The following is a 17548-nucleotide window of genomic DNA, read 5'->3' as shown; positions in this document are numbered from 1 at the left end:
AAACAAGATGGAAAAGCTAAAGTGGAGACTTGGTATGAAGGGGTTTGCTGGTGTCGGCAGTGACAAACATAGTGGTGTACTAGCTCTTTTTTTGGATTAAAACCTGTAAGTTACAGTGTTTGATTCTTGTGCACGGTACATAGACGTGAGGATAGTGGATGCTGCAAATGATAAATCTTGCCGATCAATTTTGTATATGATGAGGCACGGGTGGAGAATCGGCATCATATGTGCGATCACCTCACAAATTTGCGGGTTGTTTCTTCGGAACCGTGGTTAGTTTGTGGAGATTTCAACGAGGCGTTATCGCAACATGAGCACTTCTCATGTACACAATGGGTGGAGAGCCAAATGGCCTCATTTCGCGATTGTTCGATGGCGTGTGAGCTATTGGACCTTGAATTTTCTGGGATTTCCTACACATATGATAATGATCAGGATGGACGTAGGAACATTCGTGTTTGTTTGGATAGAGCCTGTGGAGATGATGCTTGTAGGGACTTGTTCTGTACCGCACATGTGGTTCACCTTGCTTCTTGTTGCTCGGATCACTACCCGGTGCCTGTTCGGTTAACTCATGTGGATCCCCAACGAAGTAGGTTGGCACCGCGGTATGACATAATGTGGGAACACCACCCAGCACTGGCGGATGTGGTGGCAGAGATGTGGGCTAACAAGCGGCCTGCTGGTAACTTGGGTTCTGTTCGGAATGCTCTAAAGGATATGATGGCACTATTACGATCTTGGAGTAAAGATAATTTTGGTCATGTAATGTAGGGGATTGAGAAACTTAGGAAAGAACTAGTAGACCTACAAATTCCTGATGCGGACCAGGCAGTGATAAAACATAAGATGCACCAGCTCGACGAACGTCTCTATCGGGAGGAGATGATGTGGTTGTAATGGTCTCACGTCACGTGGTTGAAGGAATGGGAGAAAAATACATCTTATCTTCATAGTCGAGCGGTATGGAGAGTGAGGAGAAATTATATTCGAAGGCTCCGAAGGGATGATGGGATGTGGTGCAGCGTGCCCTCATATATGGAACGTATGACCACCTCGTACTTTAAGGAGGTGTATACGATGGATCCTACCTTGACCCCTGAGGTAGTTGATAAATCACAAGTATAGGGGATCGTTTGTAGCATTCTTTGATAAATAAGAGTGTCAAACCTAATGAGGAGCTAAAGGTAGAACAAATATTCCCTCAAGTTCTATCGACCACCGATACAACTCTACACACACTTTACGTTTGCTTTACCGGAAACAAGTATGAAACTCATTTGCAAGAATAAAACTAGAAGTACTTTGCGAGAATAAAACTACTAATAAATTGCAAGGTAATAAAAGTGGATATATTTTGTCAACAAGAAAGTCATTTGCCCCTAGGCAATCGATAACAAGTACCGTTAATCATTCTTGTAATTTTATATGAGGGAGAGGCATGAGCTAACATACTTTCTCTACTTGGATCATATGCACTTATGATTGGAAGCCTAGCAAGCATCCACAACTACTAAAGATCATTAAGGTCGTGAAACCCAACCATAGAATTAAGTATCAAGTCCTCTTTACTCCCATACGCCATAACCCACTTATCCACGTTTAGGCTGCTGTCACCCCCGCAATACTGACAATAAGCAAACCATGAACATATTGCAACACCCTACAGCGGGGCGCCCTCACATTTGCGTGAGAGAGAGGGCACCATAGGACAACACCATAAATAAAATATACAATCATACCAACCAAGACCACGGTTAACCCATAGGACAAAACGGATCTACTCAAAGATCATAGGATAACCATAGATCATTAGGAGATAATATATGGAGTTGAGCACCATGTTTAAGTAGAGATTACAGCGGGGAGAAGGGGTGTTCACTACAAAAAAAGACACTACCGTGATGATACGTGTTTGTCACAGTAGGTCATGTTTTCTGTCATGCATGTACATCCATGATGATTTTATGACAGAATCAAGATAGTCATACCTGTGCTGTCATAGAAGTGTTCCATGACATTACCAAAATTATCATCATGGAAGTGTTCACTTCCATGACGATAAATTCCGCATCATGGAAGTGCTTTCATTAAGGGTGACCGACACGTGGCATCCACCGTAACGGGTCGCTGTTAAGCTATCGGGTCTGGTTTTGGATCCGATAACCCGCTAACAGCCATGACCAATGATGATTTTCCACGTGTAAAATTCTCACTGGCCGACGGAACCACGTGTCAGCTCCTCGTCGGCACAGGTGTCACTCATCCAATGGGCGAGATGCACCTATGATATGTTGACACGTGGGCCGGCCCAAAAGTGGCCCATAAAGATTAAATGGGCCAGCCTAACTAAAGGCCCACGAGATTTTGCCGACCATAATGGGCCGGCCCAACTAAAGGCCCATGAGATTTCGCCGACCATAATGGGCCGGCCCAGCTAAAGGCCCACGAGATTTTGCCGACCATAATGGGCCGGCCCAGCTAAAGGCCCACAAGATTTTGAGGACACTAATGGGCCGGTCCATTAACAGGCTGCCATGTTTTGGGCCAAATGCCGACCCATAATTGATCCGGTCCATTAACAACCTGCCATGTTCCGGGCCCAATAAAGGCCCATATGAGATCTGGCCCGTTAAAAGCCTACCACATTCTGGGCCAAATTACGCCCAAGATCAGATCCAGCCCTTTAAGAGGCTTTGGGCTAAATTATGGCCCATATCAGATTCGACCCGTCAACTGGACGCTATGCTTTTGGGACCACTTGCTAAAGGCCCATTTAGTAATTCGGCCTGATATTAGTTTTGGCCTGTTAAAGGCCTGCTTAACATTTCAGCCTGTTAAAAGCCCGTCATATAGTTGGGCCTAACTACGGCCCGATTTGCATCCGGCCTGCTCACCGCCGATAATCTGATTGGGCCAAACAAGGACCGAGACAATTTTGGCCTATTAACGGCCCATGATGTGATTTGCACAATCATGGGACGGGGTCTATTTCGGCCTACTGCCGGCCCGTGAGCTGCTCGGCACGTTTCAGGCCCAACCTACTTTTCAGCCTCCTAAAAGCCCATTGAGTTTTCTTGTGGAAAATAGGGCCGACAGTTTACTCGGCCTATTAGAGGCCCAAATCTACTAGTGGGCTAGTTTACATTTAGCCTGTTAACGGACCGATTATGTAGTGATTTGCATGACGACCCGATCATGTACCATAATTTTACAGTTTGGCCGGTTTACTGCGAAGGCAGTATATATATACAGTAAAATAACTGCAGCATCGTGAATAAGAAAAAAACCTAGACTATACAATAAAGAAAATACAACATATTACATCCACTGGGCATCAAAGTTCGCCACTATGATAATAAAGCACAAGCAGACAACAGATTACATACACTATGCATCAAAGATTGCCACCAGTGCAAATAAACACGCTGAAAAAATAATATACAAACCGACAGCACTTCAATAGAGTTCAAGAAAGGTTAGCCCTGCTCGGGAGCTGCAGCGCAAGCAGCTGAGCAAGCTGATGAAACTCCGCTTGTTTGACACATATATCCTCCTCACTCTGAAAGATAAATAAGCAGACAAATGACAGGTTTTGCACATATAAGTATCAGTGCTGACAATTCATCACATTTCTTACTGACGAATAAAGTGACACAATTTAAAGTAGCATTAACACAATATGGTATTATTCAGGTTAAGACATGGCAGGAAATGACATTGTGAAGGAGTTGGCAGCTTCACGACACCACTGGATTACAGATCAAGAACTCATAAGTATCAATGGTAAGTGTACTGTCAATTTATCCCATTTCAGATTGGCAAATAAAGAGACGATGTAAATAATAGTAGAATGATATGACATTGTTCATAGTTAAGACATTGCAGAATATGACATTGTGTTGTAGTGGGTAGGTTCACCACACCACTGGATTACAGATCAAGAACAGAAGCATACATGCAATGCAAAAGAAGATCACTTGCTCTGTATAGTTTAATTTACATGGTATGAAGAAGGAACTTGGTTGTACAACTGAAAACTTAAATTGAGAAGGAAAAACTTTTGTTTATGAACTACATAATAAACTTTAAACATGCAATTTGATGCAAACACCAAAAATAAACAGTTGTTGCAGTCATGCCTAACCAAATATACACAACAAAGTTTGAAGGCTTGAGAAGGACAAACTTACATTATTGGTGAAGACAAGCTCTATAAAGCCCTTGTCCATGCTGATGGGGGGGGGGGCAATTCAAGAAGTTTACCACAAAATCTTCTTCTTCATAAGCATTGCCTTTATTCTACATTTTGTTAAGAGTAAATATAGATGTGATAATATAAGGAAAAATGGAGAATACTTAAGATAAGATGAAGACTGATGCTACATGACCAAGTAGCTATAAATGTAAGTACAGTGATACAGGCAAAAGGTACAACCAAGAGCAATGCAGAGCTAAACTTCTTCAGGACCATCGGTGTTATCCAACCTTATGGCAAGAGTAAATATAGATCTGATGCATAGAAAATGGAGGGCAAAGGAAAATAAGCTGTAGAGTGATGGTACATGAACAACTACCTGTCAATATAGTGCACTGATAAAGGACAACAATGAAGGAAATATGCCCTAGAGGCAATAATAAAGTTGTTATTTATATTTCCTTATATCATGATAAATGTTTATTATTCATGCTAGAATTGTATTAAGCGGAAACTTAGTACATGTGTGAATACATAGACAAACAGAGTGTCACTAGCATGCCTCTACTTGACTAGCTCGTTAATCAAAGATGGTTAAGTTTCCTAACCATAGACATGAGTTGTCATTTGATGAACGGGATCACATCATTAGAGAATGATGTGATTGACTTGACCCATCCATTAGCTTAGCACTTTGATCGTTTAGTTTACTACTATTCCTTTCTCCATAACTTATACATGTTCCTATGACTATGAGATTATGCAACTCTCGAATACCGGAGGAACACTTAGTGTGCTATCAAACATCACAACGTCCCGAATACCGATGGTGTATCGGAGAGGTGTCTCTGGGCCCTCTTGGTAATGCACATCACTATAGGCCTTGCAAGCAATGTGACTAATGAGTTGGTTACAGGATGTTGCATTACAGAACGAGTAAAGAGACTTGCCGGTAACGAGATTGAACTAGGTATTGAGATACCGATGATCGAATCTCGGGCAAGTAACATACCGATGACAAAGAGAACAACGTATGTTGTTATGCGGTTTGACCAATAAAGATATTCATAGAATATGTAGGAACCAATATGAGCATCCAGGTTCCACTATTGGTTATTGAGCGGAGATGAGTCTCGGTCATGTCTACATACTTCTCGAACCCGTAGGGTCCGCACGCTTAACGTTCGGTGATGATCGATATTATGAGTTTATGTGTGTTGATGTACCGAAGGTAGCTCAGAGTCCCGGATATAATCACGGACATGACGAGGAGTCTCGGAATGGTCGAGACATACAGATCAATATATTGGAAGCCTATATTTGGACATCGGAATGGTTCCGGCTGAGTTTGGGCATTTACCGGAGTACCGGGGGGTTACCAGAACCCCCCGGGGAGTATATGGGCCTTATTAGGCCTTAGTGCAATAGAGTGGAGGAAGGCAAAGGTGGAGGGCGCCCCCCCTAGCCCAATCCGAATTGGGTGGGGGGCCACCCCCTCCTTCTTTCTCTCTCCCCCTTCCTTCTCTCCTACTCCTACTAGGGAAAGGGGGGATCCTACTCCTGGTGGGAGTAGGACTCCCACTAGGGCGCGCCATAGAGAGGGCCGGCCCTCCCCTCCTCCACTCCTTTATATATGGGGGAGGGGGTGCTACCTCTTGAGCACTGCGTTGGATTTCCCCGAAGAGGAGAGGATGATGGAGCAAAGTAGCGTAAGTATTTCCCTCAGTTTTTGAGAACCAAGGTATCAATCTAGTAGGAGGCTACGCGCGAGTCCCTCGTACCTACACAAAAACAATAGCTCAACGCAACCAACGCGCTTAGGGGTTGTCAATCCCTTCACGGTCACTTACGAAAGTGAGATCTGATAGAGATGATAAATAATATTTTTGGTATAGAGATGCAAAGTGAAAAGTAAAAGGCAAAGTAAAAAGCAAAGCAATAATAAAGTGATGGAGATTGATATGATGAGAAAGAGACCCGGGGGCCATAGGTTTCACTAGTGGCTTCTCTCAAAAGCATAAGTATTCTACGGTGGGTAAACAAATTACTGTTGAGCAATTGACAGAATTGAGCATAGTTATGAGAATATCTAGGTATGATCATGTATATAGGCATCACGTCCGAGACAAGTAGACCGACTCCTGCGTGCATCTACTACTATTACTCCACTCATCGACCGCTATCCAGCATGCATCTAGAGTATTAAGTTAAAAACAGAGTAACGCCTTAAGCAAGATGACATGATGTAGAGGGATAGTTTCATGCAATATGATAAAAACCCCATCTTGTTATCCTCGATGGCAACAATACAATACGTGCCTTGCTGCCCCTTCTGTCACTGGGAAAGGACACTGCAAGATTGAACTGAAAGCTAAGCACTTCTCCCATGGCAAGAACAACCAATCTAGTAGGCCAAACGAAACTGATAATTCGAAGAGACTTGCAAAGATAACCAATCATACATAACAGAATTCAGAGAAGATTCAAATATTATTCATAAATAGACTTGATCATAAACCCACAATTCATCGGTCTCAACAAACACACCGCAAAAAGAAGATTACATCGAATAGATCTCCACAAGAGAGGGGGAGAACATTGTATTGAGATCCAAAAAGAGAGAAGAAGCCATCTAGCTACTAACTATGGACCGGTAGGTCTGAAATAAACTACTCACACTTCATCAGAGGGGCTTGGATGATGATGTAGAAGCCCTCTGTGATCGATGCCCCTCCGGCGGAGCTCCGAAACAGGCCCCAAGATGGGATCTCATGGATACAAAAAGTTGCGGCGGTGGAATTAGGTTTTTGGCTCCGTCCCCGATCATTTGGGGGTACGTAAGTATATATAGGAGGAAGGAGTATGTCGGTGGAGCTTCGAGGGGCCCACGAGGCAGGGGGCGCGCCCTCCACCCTCGTGACCGCCTCGTGGCTTTCTTGACGGAGGGTCCAAGTCTCCTGGATCTTATGTGATGAGAAAATCACATTTCTGAAGGTTTCATTCCGTTTGGACTCCGTTTGATATTTTGTTTCTCCGAAACACTGAAATAGGCAAAAAAACAACAATTCTGGGCTGGGCCTACGGTTAATAGGTTAGTCCCAAAAATAATATAAAAGTGTAAAATAAAGCCCAATATAGTCCAAAACAGTAAATAATATAGCATGGAGAAATCAAAAATTATAGATACATTGGAGACGTATCAAGCATCCCCAAGCTTAATTCCCGCTTGTCCTCGAGTAGGTAAATGATAAAAACCGAATTTTTGATGCGGAGTGCTACTTGGCATAATTTTAATGTAATTCTTCTTAATTGTGGTATGAATATTCAGATCCGAAAGATTCAAGACAAAAGTTCATATTGACATAAAAATGATAATACTTCAAGCATACTAACTAAGCAATTATGTCTTCTCAAAATAACATGCCAAAGAAAGTTCATCCCTACAAAATCATATAGTTTAGTCATGTTTCATTTTCGTCACACAAGAATGCTCTCATCATGCACAACCCCGATGACAAGCCAAGCAATTGTTTCATATTTTAGTAATCTCAAACCTATAAACTTTCACGCAATATATGAGCGCAAGCCATGGACATAGCACTATGGGTGGAATAGAATATAATGAGGGGGCTTATGTGGAGAAGACAAAAAAGGAGAAAGTCTCACATCGACGAGGCTAATCAATGGGCTATGGAGATGCCCACCGATTGATGTTAATGCAAGGAGTAGGGATTTCCATGCAACGGATGCACTAGAGCTATAAATGTATGAAAGCTCAACAAAAGAAACTAGTGGGTGTGCATCCAACTTGCTTGCTCACGAAGACCTAGGGCACTTAAGGAGGCCCATTGTTGGAATATACAAGCCAAGTTCTATAATGAAAAATTCCCACTAGTATATGAAAGTGATAACATGAGAGACTCTCTACTATGAAGATCATGGTGCTACTTTGAAGCACAAGTGTGGTAAAAGGATAGTAACATTGTCCCTTCTCTCTTTTTCTCTCATTTTGGGGCCTTTTTTATGGCCTTTCTCTTTTTTGGGCCTTCTCTTTTTTTGGCCTTTCTCTTTTTTTTTATTCCTCACTTGGGACAATGCTCTAATAATGATGATCATCACACTTCTATTTATTTACAACTCAATGATTACAACTCGATACTAGAACAAAGATGACTCTATATGAATGCCTCCGGCGGTATACCGGGATATGCAATGAACCAAGAGTGACATGTATGAAAGAATTATGAACGATGGCTTTGCCACAAATACTATGTCAACTACATGATCATGCTAAGCAATATGACAATAATGAATGTGTCATGATGAACGGTATGATGGAAAGTTGCATGGCAATATATCTCGGAATGGCTAGGGAAATGCCATAATAGGTAGGTATGGTGGCTGTTTTGAGGAAGATATAAGGAGGTTTATGTGTGAAAGGGCGTATCATATCACGGGGTTTGGATGCACCGACGAAGTTTGCGCCAACTCTCAATGTGAGAAAGGGCAATGCACGGTACCGAGAGGCTAGCAAGGATGGAAGGGTGAGAGTGCATATAATCCATGGACTCAACATTATTCATAAAGAACTCACATACTTATTGCAAAAATCTACAAGTCATCAAAAACCTCGGCATTACGTGCATGCTCCTAGGGTATAGATTGGTAGGAAAAGACCATCGCTCGTCCCCGACCGCCACTCATAAGGAGGACAATCAAATAACACCTCATGTTTCAATTTTGTTGCATAACGTTTACCATGCATGCATGCTACGGGACTTGCAAACCTCAACACAAGTATTTCTCAATTTCACAACTACTCAACTAGCATGACTTTCATATTATTACCTCCATATCTCAAAACAATCATCAAGCATCAAACTTCTCTTAGTATTCAACACACTCATAAGAAAGTTTTATTATTAATCTTGCATACCAATCATATTAGGATTTTAAGCAAATTACCATGCTATTAAGACTCTCAAAATAATCTAAGTGAAGCATGAGAGATCAATAGTTTCTATAAAACAAATCCACCACCGTGCTCTAAAAGATATAAGTGAAGCACTAGAGCAAAACTATAAAGCTCAAAAGATATAAGTGAAGCACATAGAGTATTCTATCAAATTCCAAATCATGTATGGCTCTCTAAAAAGGTGTGTACAGAAAGTATGATTGTGGTAGACTAACAAGCAAAGACTCAAATCATAAAAGACGCTCCAAGCAAAACACATATCATGTGGTGAATAAAAATATAGCTCCAAGTAAAGTTACCGATAGAAGTAGACGAAAGAGGGGATGCCTTCCGGGGCATCCCCAAGCTTTGGCTTTTAGGTGTCCTTATATTATCTTGGGGGTGCTATGGGCATACCCAAGTTTAGGTCTTGCCACTCCTTGTTCCATAATCCATCAAATCTTTACCCAAAACTTGAAAACTTCCCAACACAAAACTTAAAGTAGAAAATCTCGTGAGCTCCGTTGGCGAAAGAAAACAAAAGACCACTTCAAGGTACTGTAATGAAACCATTCTTTATTTATATTGGTGTTAAACCTACTGTATTCCAACTTCTATATGGATTATAAACTATTTTACTAGCCATAGATTCATCAAAATAAGCAAACAACACACGAAAAACAGAATCTGTCAAAAACAGAACAGTCTGTAGTAATCTGTATCTACCGCAAGATGTGGAACCCCAAAAATTATAAAATAAATTTCTGGACGTTAGTAATTTATCTATTAATCATCTGCAAAAATAATTAACTAAATAGAACTTTACAAATAAAAATTACAGCAGTTCTCGTGAGCGCTAAAGTTTCTGTTTTTTACAGCAAGTTCAACAAGACTTTCCCCAAGTCTTCCCAACGGTTCTACTTGGCACAAACACTAATTAAACACAAAAAACACAACCAAAACATAGGCTAGATAAATTATTTATTACTAAACAGGAGCAAAAAGCAAGGAATAAAAATAGAATTGGGTTGCCTCCCAACAAGCGCTATCGTTTAACGCCCCTAGCTAGGCATAACAAGCAAGAATAGATCTAGGTATTGCCATTTTTGGTAGGCAATCCATAAGTGGCTCTCATGATAGATTCATATGGTAATTTTATTTTATTTCTAGGGAATTGTTCCATGCCCTTTTTTAATGGAAATTGAAATCTAATATTCCCTTCCTTCATATCAATAATTGCACCAACCGTTCTAAGGAAAGGTCTACCAAGAATAATAGGGCAAGAAGGATTGCAATCTATATCAAGAATGATAAAATCTATGGGAACATAATGCCTATTTGCAACAATAAGAACAACATTAATTCTTCCCATAGGTTTCTTAATAGTGGAATCCGCAAGATGCAAGTTTAGAGAACAATCATCAAAATCACGGAAATCTAGCAAATCACACAAAGTTTTGGGAATAGTAGAGACACTTGCACCCAAATCACACAAAGCATAAAAATCATAATATTTAATTTTAATTTTAATAGTAGGTTCCCACTCATCATAAAGTTTTCTAGGGATAGAAACTTTCAACTCAAGTTTTTCTTCATAAGATTGCATCAGGGCATCAATGATATGTTCGGTAAAGGCTTTATTTTGACTATAAGCATGAGGAGAATTTAGCACGGATTGCAACAAGGAAATACAATCAATTAAAGAGAAATTTTCATAATTAAATTCCTTGGAATCCAATATAGTGGGTTTAGCATCATCTTGGGTTTTATTTCTTTTAATCCCACTTTTATCAATTTCACCATCAAGATCTAAATACTCCAAAATTTTTAGAACACCTTCTAGGTAAAGGTGGATCATATTAAGTCCCATCATTATAAAGATTTATATTGCAAAACGAAGATTTAATAGGGGACACTTCAATAAATTTTAGATCTTCACCATTATTTTCATAGGAACTAGAAGAACACGCTTTAATAGAGGCATCTTTCATAGCACGCGTCCTAGCGGTTCTTTCCTTGCACTCATCAATGGAAATTCTCATGGATTTGAGAGACTCATTGATATCATGCTTAGGAGGAATAGATCTAAGATTTAAAGAATCAACATCAAGAGAAATTCTATCAATGTTCCTAGCCAAATCATCAATCTTAAGCAATTTTTCTTCAATCATAGCATTAATATTCTTTTGCGAAGAAATAAATTCTTTAATATTAGATTCAAAATCATAGGGCATCTTATTATAATTTCCATAAGAATTTTTGTAGGAATTACCATAATTATTAGAGGGATTACTAGGATAAGGCCTAGGATTGAAATTTCCTCTATACGCGTTGTTACCAAAATTGTTCCTACCAACAAAATTCACATCCATAGATTCATTATTATTCTCAATCAAAGTAGACAAGGGCATATCATTAGGATCAGAAGAAACACTCTTAGTAGCAAATAATTTAATAAGTTCATCCATCTTTCCACTCAAAACATTAATTTCTTCTATCGCATGCACCTTTTTATTAGTGGATCTTTCAGTGTGCCATTGAGAATAATTAAGCATAATATTATCTAGGAGTTTAGTAGCATATCCTAAAGTGATTTCCATAAAAGTGCCTCCCGCGGCCGAATCTAAAAGATTTCTATAAGCAAAATTCATAAAATTTTTGTATAATCATCCACAAATTCAAACCATGAGTAGGGCAATTACGTATCATTAATTTCATTCTCTCCCAAGCTTGTGCAACATGTTCATGATTAAGTTGTTTAAAATTCATAATATCGTTTCTAAGAGAGATGATCTTAGCGGGAGGAAAATACTTAGAGATAAAAGCATCTTTGCACTTGTTCCATGAATCAATACTATTTTTAGGCAAAGATGAAAACCAAGCTTTAGCACGATCTCTAAGCGAAAAAGGAAATAGCTTCAATTTAACAATATCATTATCGACATCTTTATTCTTTTGCATGTCAAACAAATCAATGAAGCTATTAAGATGGGTAGCGGCATCTTCACTAGGAAGGCCGGAAAACGGATCTTTCATGACAAGATTCAGCAAAGTAGCATTAATTCACAAGATTCAGCATCAGTAAGAGGAGCAATCGAAGTGCTAAGGAAATCATTATTGTTGGTATTGGTGAAGTCACACAATTTGGTATTATCTTGAGCCATCGCGACAAACAAGCAATCCAACACACGAGCAAACAAAAAGCAAAAGGGCAAAAAGAGGCAAATAGAGAAAGAGAGGGAGGATAGAGAGAGAGGGCGAATAAAACGGCAAGGGTGAAGTGGGGGAGAGGAAAACGAGAGGCAAATGGAAAATAATGTAATGCGGGAGATAGGGATTGTAATGGGTACTTAGTATGTTGACTTCTGCGCAGACTCCCCGACAACGGCACCAGAAATCCTTCTTGCTACCTCTTGAACACTGCGTTGGATTTCCCCGAAGAGGAGAGGATGATGCAGCAAAGTAGCATAAGTATTTCCCTCAGTTTATGAGAACTAAGGTATCAATCCAGTAGGAGGCTACGCGCGAGTCCGTCGTACCTACACAAAAACAATAGTTCAACGCAACCAACGCGCTTAGGGGTTGTCAATCCCTTCACGGTCACTTACAAAAGTGAGATCTGATAGAGATGATAAATAATATTTTTGGTATTTTGGTATAGAGATGCAAAGTGAAAAGTAAAAGGCAAAGTAAAAAAGCAAAGCAATAATAAAGTGATGGAGATTGATATGATGAGAAAGAGACCCGTGGGCCATAGGTTTCACTAGTGGCTTCTCTCAAAAGCATAAGTATTCTACGGTGAGTGAACAAATTACTGTTGAGCAATTGATAGAATTGAGCATAGTTATGAGAATATCTAGGTATGATCATGTATATAGGCATCACGTCCGAGACAAGTAGACCGACTCCTGCCTGGATCTACTACTATTACTCCACTCATCGACCGCTATCCAGCATGCATCTAGAGTATTAAGTTAAAAATAGAGTAATGCCTTAAGCAAGATGACATGCTGTAGAGGGATAGTTTCATGCAATATGATGAAAACCCCATCTTGTTATCCTCGATGGCAACAATACAATACGTGCCTTGCTGCCCCTTCTGTCACTGGGAAAGGACACCGCAAGATCGAACCCAAAGCTAAGCACTTCTCCCATGGCAAGAACAACCAATCTAGTAGGCCAAACCAAACTGATAATTCGAAGAGACATGCAAAGATAACCAATCATACATAAAAGAATTCAAAGAAGATTCAAATATTATTCATAGATAGACTTGATCATAAACCCACAATTCATCGATCTCAACAAACACACCGCAAAAAGAAGATTACATCGAATAGATCTCCACAAGAGCGGGGGAGAACATTGTATTGAGATCCAAAAAGAGAGAAGAAGCCATCTAGCTACTAACTATGGACCCGTAGGTCTGAAATAAACTACTCACACTTCATCGGAGGGGCTTGGATGATGATGTAGAAGCCCTCCGTGATCGATGCCCCCTCCGGCGGAGCTCCGGAACAGGCCCCAAGATGGGATATCGTGGATACAGAAAGTTACAGCGGTGGAATTAGGTTTTTGGCTCCGTCCCCGATCGTTTGGGGGTATGTAGGTATATATAGGTGGAAGGAGTACGTCAGTGGAGCTTCGAGGGGCCACGAGGCAGGGGGCGCGCCCTGGGGGGGGGGGGCGCCCTCCACCCTCGTGACCGCCTCGTGGCTTTCTTGACGCGGGGTCCAAGTCTTCTGGATCTTATCTGATGAGAAAATCACGTTTCCGAAGGTTTCATTCCGTTTGAACTCCGTTTGATATTCTGTTTCTCCGAAACACTGAAATAGGCAAAAAAATAGCAATTCTGGGCTGGGCCTCCGGTTAATAGGTTAGTCCCAAAAATAATATAAAAGTGGAAAATAAAGCCCAATATAGTCCAAAACAGTAGATAATATAGCATGGAGCAATCAAAAATTATAGATACGTTGGAGACGTATCAGGGGGCACCCCATAGACACACAAGTTGATCTCTTAGCCGTGTGCGGTGCCCCCCTCCACAGATTTCCACCTCGGTTATATCGTTGTAGTGCTTAGGCGAAGCCCTGCGTCGGTAACTTCATCATCACCGTCATCACGCCATCGTGTTGACGAAGCTCTTCCCCAACATTCAGCTGTATCTAGAGTTCGTGGGACGTCACCGAGCTGAACCTGTGCAGATCGCGGAGGTGCCGTACCTTCGGTGCTAGGATCGGTCAGATCGTGAAGACGTACGACTACATCAACCGCGTTGTCATAATGCTTCCGCTTACGGTCTACGAGGGTACGTTGACAACACTCTCCCCTCTCATTGCTATGCATCACCTAGCTGGATCTTGTGTGTGCGTAGGATTTTTTTTTGAAATTACTGCGTTCCCCAACATTGGTATCAGAGCCAAGTCTACGCGTAGATGTTATATGCACGAGTAGAACACAAAGGAGTTGTGGGCGTGGGTATGTACATATTGCTTGCCGTCACTAGTTGATTCTTGATTCAGCGGTATTGTTGGATGAAGCGGCTCAGACCGACATTACGCGCACGCTTACACGAGACTGGTTCTACCGACGTGCTTCACACACAGGTGGCTGGTGGGTGTGAGTTTCTCCAACTTTAGTTGAATCAGATTCAATGAACAGGGTTCTTTCTGAAGATCAAAAAGCAATCACTATACCGCGTTGTGGTTTTTGATGCGTAGGTAAGAACGATTCTTGCTCAGCCCATAGCAGCCACGTAAAACTTGCAACAACAAAGTAGAGGACGTCTAAATTGTTTTTGCAGGGCATGTTGTAATGTGATATGGTTAAGACATGATGCTAAATTTTATTGTATGAGATGATCATGTTTTGTAGGAGAGTTATCGGCAACTGGCAGGAGCCATATGTTTATTGTATGAAATGCAATCGCCATGTAATTGCTTTACTTTATCGCTAAGTGGTAGCGATAGTCATAGAAGCAATAGTTGGCGAGACGACAATGATGCTTCGATGAAGATCAAGGTGTCAAGCTGGTGACGATGGTGACCATGACAGTGCTTTGGAGATGGAGATCAAAGGCACAAGATGATGATGACCATATCATATCACTTATATTGATTGCATGTGATGTTTATCCTTTATGCATCTTATTTTGCTTAGTTCGGCGGTAGCATTATAAGATGATCTCTCACTAAATTTCAAGGTATAAGTGTTCTCCCTGAGTATGCACTATTGCGACAGTTTGTCGTGCCGAGACACCACGTGATGATCGGGTTTGATAAGCTCTACGTTCACATACAACGGGTGCAAGCCAGTTTTGCACACGCAGAATACTTGGGTTAAACTTCACGAGCCTAGCATATGCAGATATGTCCTTGGAACACTGGAGACTGAAAGGTCGAGCGTGAATCATATAGTAGATATGATCAACATAGTGATGTTCACCATTGAAAACTACTCCATCTCACGTGATGAGCGCACATGGTTTAGTTGATTTGGATCACGTGATCATTTAGATGTCTAGAGGGATGTCTATCTAAGTGGGAGTTCTTAAGTAATATGATTAATTGAACTTTAATTTATCATGAACTTAGTCCTGATAGTATTTGCATATCTATGTTGTAGATCAATAGCTTGCGATGTAGCTCCCCGTTTAATTTTTGATATGTTCCTAGAGAAAACTATGTTGAAAGAAGATTGGATCTGTGATCTAAGGATTATCCTCGTTGCTGCATAGAAGAAGTATGTCCTTGATGCACTGCTAGGTGACATATATATCGCAGGAGCAAATGCAGACGTTATGAGCATTTGACAAAGCTTGATATGATGACTACTTAATAGTTTAGTGCACCATTCTTTACGGCTTAGAACCGCGACTTCAAAAATGTTTTTGAACGCCACAGTGCATATAAGATGATCTAAGAGTTGAAATTGGTATTTCATACTCATGCCCGTGTCGAGAGGTAGGAGACCTCTGACAGTACTTTGCCTACAAGATGGAGGAGAATGGCTCAACCAGTGAGCATGTGCTCAGATTGTCTGGGTACTACAATTGCTTGAATCAAGTGGGAGTTAATCTTCCAGATAAGATAGTAATTGAACTATAATATGCAAGGGATGACGAAAGTAATTCCCAAGCTCTTCACGATGTTGAAATTAGAAGGTAGAAATCAAGAAATAGCATCAAGTCTTGATGGTTAATAAGACCACTAGTTTCAAGAAAAGGGGCAAAGGAAAAAAAGAGGAACTTCAAAGAAGAATAGCAAGCAAGTTGCTGCTCCCATGAAGAAGCCCAAAGCTAGACGCAAGCCTGGAACTGAGTGCTTCTACTGCAAAGGAAATGGTCACCGAAGTGGAACTGCCCTAGATACTTGGCGGATAAGAAGGATGGCAAAGTGAACAAAAGTATATTTGATATACATGTTATTGATGTGTACTTTACTAGTGTTTATAGCAACCCCTCAGTATTTGATACTGGTTTAGTAGCTAAGAGTAGTAACTCGAAACGAGAGTTGCAAAATAAACAGAGACTAGTTAAGGGCAAGGTGATGATGTGAGTTGGAAGTGATTCCAAGGTTGATAAGATCACCATCGCACACTCCCTTTACCTTCTGGATTAGTGTTGAACCTACAATAAATGTTATTTGGTGTTTGCGTTGAGCATAATATGATTGGATCATGTTTATTGCAATACAGTTATTCATTTAAGTTTAAGAATAATTGTTATTCTATTTACATGAATAAAACCTTCTGAGGTCATACACCCAAGGTGAATGGTTTATTGAATCTCGATCATAGTGATACACATATTTGTCAGCGTTCTGGGAACGGGGGTCCCCAGACTTGCCTGCCTGCGGCCTGCGGCGTGGCTCGAGTGGGGGCCCAGTGTGGCCCAGCTTCATCAGCTCAAGCTCAAGACCCTCGCAAGGGGCCAAGCCTTGCGGGGCGGACGACAGGAGGCTTCCTCAGGAGCAGCCTCATCAGGCAGGCTCGCGAGGAGGCGGAGAGATCAAGGCAGGGGTGCCTCGCGAGGAGCCCGTGACGCAAGCCATGACTATCGAGATTAGGCGGGCGCTGGCCTGCGCAATGTCCTTATTTCCCCTTCGGTGCAAAGGGAGCAAGCACATGCCAAGGCATCGGGCAAAGGTTACCATTCCGGTGCAACGAGACCAAGACCAGCAGAGCGGCAGGATGGAGGTCACCGTGGAGCCCAAGACGGCGTCATCACCAGTGCTTTTGGCAGCCAAAGACCACCTTTGGTTAGGATAACTTGTACTAGATGTTCCCCTTCAAAATGGACAATTGTTGGCGCCCTTCCCGCTCATTATTTAGGAAGAGGACCAGGGCCTCTATAAATAGGACTAACCGCCATAGGAAGAGGGGCGAGAAAAAAG

This window comes from Triticum urartu, chromosome 2A (assembly GCF_056163025.1).
Source record: "Triticum urartu cultivar PI428250 chromosome 2A, HENAU_Tu73, whole genome shotgun sequence".
Classification (NCBI taxonomy): Eukaryota; Viridiplantae; Streptophyta; class Magnoliopsida; order Poales; family Poaceae; genus Triticum; species Triticum urartu.
The sequence above is the reverse complement of the archived record's forward strand: the minus strand, read 5'-3'. Positions refer to the sequence as shown.